Genomic DNA, 7616 nt, shown 5'->3' on the forward strand with positions numbered 1-7616 from the left:
GGGTCAGCACTGGCAGCTATGTCAGCACATGCTATATTTGGGTAGGGATGCAGAGTGGGTGCTCTTGAAGATCTGCACTCCCTTTCTAGTGAGGTGCAGTGGCATTATTAGCTTTGCTGTGGTGGGCTGGGCTTGTGATGTGGATTCACAAAGCTTTACCTATGTGCCTGGTTTGAGAGACCTGGAGAGACTTTTTCTGAGCTTTAAATGCTCTAAATTCAGTAGAAACTGGGCTTTTTATATCCACAAAAGAGAGGGCTGACTTAACTGGATTCTTCCTTTTTGACACTGGGCTTGCAGTTGGTTAACTATTGGTGCAACTTTTAAAACAGTTCAATGTATTAAGAGCATGTTTTTACATGGAGGTTCTTATATCTGCTAAATTATTGTGAGAAAGAGAGCTAATGTCTGAAATAAGTACAGGTGTCCACGGATTAACCCTGGCTGTGGATTGTGTTTGCTGACCTAACAGCTGAAAACATTGCCTCCAGGGGCTGAGTCTGGCTGCTGCTGTGGATACACCTTGCAGCAAAGGCACCGTAGGGAATATGGATCATCCATCCTTCCTTTACTGAGGCTCAGGTTTACATGGCAGTGCAAGCAGGAACAACCTTGCAAAGGTTGAGTCCGTCTCTGGGTGACAGCTATAGCTAGAGAGAAACATAGGCAGAAAACAAAGCCCTTCCAGCACAGAGAGTTGCTTGCTCAGCTGTGAATGTGTCCATGTGGCAGTGGAGGGAAGCAGAAAACAAGGAACAAGCTGTGCAGCTGAAGATGTGGGTCCTGGGTGTGGCATACTGTGAGTGTTGATACAGCTTGTATTACTGAGCTTCAGTATGTAGAAATGGAAGCATCAATAGGACTGGCTCTTTAATCGGGTCTGAAGGAATCCCTGTTTTCCTATTGGCCCAGGGGAAGCGTGAATGTAGACCCATCAATCCCTACAGCTGAAGGGCTGTGCAGAAATTTTGGGTTCAGAGTGAATGCCTCCAAATTTTAATGGAGAGTAGCCACAGGGGTTGCAAGTGAGTGGCAGTTTCTAGGCTGAGAAGTGAAAACAGCCCCAAATTAGTCATCCAATAGGTCTAATAGGAGAGGTTGTTCTAGTGACTTCCTCAAAGTCCATTTTATTGAGCAGACCGCATATTACACACAGTTTGTCATTTTCTGGCAGCTTTCACTTCAGTGATTTAAAATAGGCAAGCCCAGCAAAATCCTGGTGGTTTTCAGGGATTATCTTCAGTTGGGTTTCCTGGGCACCTGTCAGTCAGCAGTGAAAACCTCATCTCTGGGCTTTTTCCCTTTGCTAGTCAATTGACAGCATGAAGGCAGGACAATGCTTCACTTTCAGCAGTTCAGCCATGTGTAAAGAGTCAGAACTGCTTGTGAAATGCATTGCTGCATTGTAATTCATTCCCTACAGGCAATTTTGTGCTGTGGACTCTTGTTAGCCACCCTTGGCAGTGATCAGCCTCCTTGCTGGTGACTTCAAACCAAGGACTTAAAAGCAAGGTCCCTTCAAGCAAAGTGCACTATCTGAGCTTTTATCAGGAACGGAAGCTTGCACAAAATTCATCTTATCTATTGTTAAAGGTGCCCTTCACTTTTTAGGACCAGTGATTCTCATGTCAATATGAGTGAAAAGGAAATTGAAAAATTCCTCAGCTATGGTTGTCATAGCATTAAAGCCTGACACGCACTTCCCCAGCTCTGCTGATGTCCTGGATATGCTCCATGGAGATGACTGTTGTTAGCAGCTGGTGCTAGAAACTTCGTTTAGCAAAAAAACTGAACATGTTTCTTCCTGGAAGCAGGAGGTGTGGAGCCTGTGATGCCAAGAGCTTGCAGGTATAACCTGCAAGGGTGAGGGGGGGGGGGGGGGGGCTGGTTTGCAGCACTTTCTGGGGTCTGTCTTCCCTATCTTTCTCTCCTGAGGCAGGAGGAAAAGCACAGGCAGCTGACCACATGGGTGGGTTTAAGCAGGTACCCCCCAAGGTGTTTAAATCAGAGGGCAGAGGCAGGTGTCTGGGCAGTGCCAGGTCCAGCTCTGCAGTGGCACAGAGACTGTTTCTGGCAGAGCTGTCACCATACGCCACATAAATGGAGCTACAGCTCATTTACAGAGGGCTCTAAAAATATCTGCTGGATAATCAAAGACTCCCACAGCACAGCATATGTGCTAAGTAGACTTTCTGACTCTCTGAAGTCCCCTGTTTGAAGTTGTTTTGATCTAGGAGAAAAACAAGTGAGCTGTCTGCATGGCTGCCAGACACCCTGTTTTTGGGGACACTGGTGGTACTTCTGGAGGCTCACAGGGATGGGAGAGCCTCGCAGAGGTGCTGGGGCTGGGATGGGGAGCCTCGAGCAACAGAGGGTCAGGAGTGGCAGAGCTGCACTCCAGGCCACCACTTTTCTGTTTTGCACTTTGTTGTGCTCTGGAGAGCAGTCTGGAGAAGTGGGTAGTGTGTTGGTTTTAGGTGTGACCTGTTTTCTCAGGGGCATCTTGAAGCTCTGACCTGGCTGGGTTTATTCCACATTCAGTGATCACTAAGAGTTCAGGGAAGTGGAGGAATTGGCTGCAGACCTTCAGGAGTAGCACTGGCAACGACTGTGTTATAGATGCTGGATTAGGTGCTACTCTGTCTTGGCAGACAGAGGATTACAGGACAGTCCCAGTTTAATTTTAAAATACTGTAGGGGGGAGCGGGGGGGAAGCTCCTAATAAATTTGAAGTGACAATGAACAACAGGGTTAAGAGAATAATGGTTCTATGGCAGCTATTGCTGCTTTTCAATATGCCGAGCTGGGAATTACTGAGTAACTCTGTGTGAATCCCCCAGGTGGGAAGGATTGTCCCTGGCAGATGCACCACCCGTATTCAGCTCACTGTGCAGAAAAAAATACAGCTTTTTCCTTCATCTCTACAGCAAATTCTTCAGTGCCATCAGCTTCTCTGTGCAGCTGACAGGCACCTCTCCTTTTGAAGCCAACAACAGCCTGGGGCTCTGCAGACTGGCTTTGTTTTGTCTCCTTGTGCTTTATCACTGACTGTGATGGGTGAGAGTGCCCCCAAACTGTCAGTGAGGTAAATACTTCCCGCTCCTGCTCCAAAAATCTCTTTTCTTTTACTTTTATGTGCAGGTTTTGATCTGCGTGTGTTGTTGGGAACCAGATAATTCTGGTGATGGTATTAGGTCAGCTGAGCGTGTTTTCCTCCTTAAAAATGCATGGTTTAGAGAGTATCATCAACATCAACTTGAAAGTACTGAGACTGGCAAAAAACAAAATAATAGTTAAAATCCCCTAAATTCACTTCTTAGTTTTGTTTCAGAGGTGGAGCCAGTATCTGGGAAGAACCTGGTTCCCAGATCCCATTCTCTAATCTTGTAGCTACTGGAAAGCCTTTAGAGATTTGTTTAGCTGCCACCTTGCTGAAAAAGCCAATAGGTTTCTCATGATTGCCCAGGACAGGACTCTATTGCTGAGTGCTCCCCTTCTCATCGTACACCCATCTTTTGATGACAGCCTTCAGAGCATCTTGTGTTGGCTCATGCCAGCACTCTGCACCCCTGGCATGAGCTGCAAGCAGAAGGGACTTACTGTAGAGTAAACAATGCAGACACAGCATTGGTACAGCTTGGAATTATTTACTTGCAGTGTTTTACATGTTGTGCTGTAATATTAGACACAATGGCTGAGCATCATACTCTGTTGTTGTGTGTTGGATTGTGAGAACAATATAGAGTCTTGACAAACAATATCTGTCTCTGTACAATAGACACACTGGGACACTAAAGGACCAAGTAAGCAGAAAAGCCCCCTCATGCTGGAAGGCCACAAATCACTATTTCACTTTGCTACTTTTCTTGTGCATATTGAAAACAGAAGAAATAATATTAAGTGTTGAGTGTTACTATTTACTCATCATGCTTATCTTTCAACAAATTAACCAAATACATTTTAATACCTAGTTCAATTCTGAAACACATAAAAATTCAGTCAAAGCTCTGTCCTTTAATTCAGACTTCAAACTGACCTTCAAAAGAGTGCAAAAAGCATGGTCCAAGCCACATTAGCTTCCAGTTCTTATTAAATGTCATTGTAGTCAACTCATCTTAGACATGGAGAAAATTTGGGCAAAGCTTGGGTTGTAATTCTAGAGCCCAAATGACCTACTTCATTCTGGGGAAAAAGAAGGAGTGGTTTTGAATGCTACTGCCAGATAATACTGATGACAGATGCTAGCAAAATACAAGGTACAGCTGTTAGAAGTGTTGAAACCTCATCAAGTACCTGGGAGAATAGTTGAGCGTGAAAATTTTCCTAGTTCTGTTGAAGGGAATTTTCCATTACTCTCTGATGTGTTACCTCTTTGCAAAGCAAACACCTTACTTATAACCATGCCAGGATATTTGGGACAACAATTGAGGGGAAAACCCTGCACTGAAAAAATGTTACCCTTACCAGGCACCAGCTGAAACCACTCCCCTTACAACTGGGGAAGGGTGCTGAGGGTAGTAATGAGTCTAAAACATCCCAGATATTTTCGTGACTATTGATGATTTGTGCTTATTAATCCTTCTGCTGTAGGACAAATTGCTTAAAATCAAACTACATCCTTTTTTGGGGAGGAAGATCTAGCTCTGAGGGCAGGTTGAGGCAAAACAATAGTTGTCTGCCGTCTATATTTTAACAAAGGAGCTCAAGGTAGTCACAAGTCATTTCCTCTGGCCTCTCACCCCCCTCCTCTGAGCAGAGACCACCTCAGGAAAGCACCTTTGCCAGGCAAAGCTGGGTAATATATGGGAGTTGCATTTCTCAGGCTGTTTTAAAGTAATCTGGTTGTTTGGGTTTTGTCACTGGATGAGGGACTGTGAATCCCTGCCCTTAAACTCACAATTCTGGCCTTTAGTGAAAAGGATCATTCATTCTGGCCAAGTACAGTATTCTACTGGCCAAGTAGACTGCCTGACATAATTTTTTTTTCTTTTCTTTCTCCTCCCTTATTCCCTGCAGTCTCTTGGCTTACAGCTTCATCATGTTAATGCTTACAGCAGGCAAAATAATCAGTCCAGCCACTAACTAGCCACGGGGGACTCTTGTGGCTGCTTTTAGTCACACGTATATCGTAGGAACATTAATTGCCATAACTGGGTTTTTTTGGTTTATTTTTCTTCTTCTCTTATGATGCAATTTATAAGCAGCATCCTTTAATGTAATACACAGTGTTGCTTACTGATGCCCCTGCATTTTCAGCTTCAGGAGCTGAAAAGCGAGGGTGTGTCTGGCTCTGTCCTTATTGTACTCCGACAGCTCAAGTTGCTGAAGCTGCTCGATACAACGGCATTTCCAGACACTTCGGATTTATCTTCACGACGTTGTCACCCACCCCAGCCACAGCAGCTTCCCGAGGCTCAGGGACACACAGGTATCGCTGCTGTTCGGAGGGATGAGGGCAGGGCTTGGGCAGCCGCTGGAATGCTAACAGGAGCTAACAGCTCCTGTTAGCAGAGTTCAGAGCCGGGCTGGGCGTCCCTGCCCCTCGGGTACCACACGTACACAGCATTCCTTGTGCACAGCATTCCCTGTGCACAGCATTCCTTGTGCACAGCACTCCTTGTCCCCGTTACGTGCCCGCTGTCAGCCCCGGCCAGGGCTGCCTCCTTCCAGGGACACCTGTGAGCCTTTGTTCAGGCTATGCTGATGGCGAGGAGCATTCTTTGCAGGCTAAAATGCCAGGCAACAAGAATGATCCATGCGGGGAAGATGTATGCATTTTCACTCTTTCTTTCTTTCTTTGCCGTTAAATCCCACTGCAGCAAAGGAGGAAACAATGCTGTTCATTAACTCTGATGGCACCACTTTGCTCCTAAGACAGATTTGTGGTTAAGTAGTGTGTGTGCACTTATTTGTCTGCTGTAAAAGAGGACATTGTTCTGCCTGAGCTAAGTCAGATTCTGAGGATTTGTGCTTTTAAGTGCCATAGGACTGAAATCTATTTCAGGGCTTGCCAGAATCACCAGGGCACAGGCAGATAATGCTATTTACAATCAGTCATCAAGATGTTATAAAAGGCTCAGTGAGACAAGCAGGATGCAGAGCTGGAGGAGTTGGCAGCAAGGCAAATATTTAGCCCTACAGGCTTTCCATTGCCAGCCAAATAGCATCATACCGTGAAGTTACACTTCTTTAATCATTATTCCCCCAAAAAATCACAGTGCTGCCTGGAACCTGTATGTGGATTAGGCCAACATTCCAATAAATTCTGCACTTATATGGATTATTCCAAACCTATAGGTATATCTACAGGCAAATCAGGATCACATTAAGAATTCACTATCAACCAAACCCCTGTGTCCAGTTTACTTTCAGTATCCTACAACCTTTTATTAGTAAACAAAACCCCACAGAGCAAAACAAGAAACCAATTTTTTTTTTTTGTTTACATGCCCTCTAGCCAATAGATCAATATCAGAGATTAAAATTTTGGGTGTAAGATTCATGGGCATGCTTAGCTTTTCTGTCTAACTGATTGCTCAAAGCTAATTTTATTGCTCTTTCAAAATGATCCTGTAACTCCTGGCTACACCACCCACAAAAGAAATAGTAGTGTAAAGATAACAGTTTTCAGTGTGCATCAACTTTGTCATTTTCTTCACAGAATCACAGCATTGCTGAGGATATAAATGGCCTCTGGAGAACATATTGTCCAAACTCACCTCTGCTCAAATTGGGATAAACTAGAGCTGGTTATTCATGTTGTATCACATCATCAGATTTTCATTGTCTCCAAGCATGAGGACCCCCAATAACCTTTCCTGCCAACTTTTTCCAGTATTTGATTATACTCACAGTAAAAGAAGGGGGTTTATTCTTCGTATTTTTCATGTGTTCAAGTGGAATTTCCCACATTGTAACTTGTGACCTTGACTCTTGTCCTGTCACTGGACACCAGTGAAAAGAGCCTCCATCTTCTTTTGTCCTCTCCCAGGTCAGGTATCTGTACACATTGACCTAAAGTGTTCCAGCTCTCTCAGCCTCTCCTTTTGCAGAAGATGCTCCAGTTCTTGAAACGTCTTTGTGGCCATTTGCTGCACTCTTTCCAGAAACTCCATATCTTTTTTGCACTGGGGAGTCCAGCAACACACATCACTCCAGAAGTGCCCTCACTGATACTGAGTTGAAAGGAACTATCACCCTCCTTTGACCTGCTGGCATTGTTTAATGCAGCACAAGGTACTGTTGTCCTTCTCTACTGCAAGACCACACTGCTGGCTCATGTTCTACTTGGTGCCCACCAGGACACCCGGCTCCTTTACAGATGGTTGGCCCTCACCCCTGCACTGCAAGGGGTTGTTCTTCCTCAGGTGCAGGACTTGCCACTGGTCCTTACTGAATTTCAGGAGGTTCCTGTTAGCCCATTGCTCCAGCATTTCTCTCAGCATCCTTCTGAATGTCAGCACAACTGCCTTGTGTATCAATCATTACTCCTAGTTTTGCATCATCTACAAACCTGCCAAGGCCATGCTCTGTGCCATTGTCTAGGTCATTTGTGAAGGTGCTAGACTCTGTCAGTCTCACCACCAGCCCAAGTCACCACTAGTTACTACTTTCAG

Source organism: Cinclus cinclus, chromosome 6 (assembly GCF_963662255.1).
Source record: "Cinclus cinclus chromosome 6, bCinCin1.1, whole genome shotgun sequence".
In the NCBI taxonomy this organism is placed as follows: Eukaryota; Metazoa; Chordata; class Aves; order Passeriformes; family Cinclidae; genus Cinclus; species Cinclus cinclus.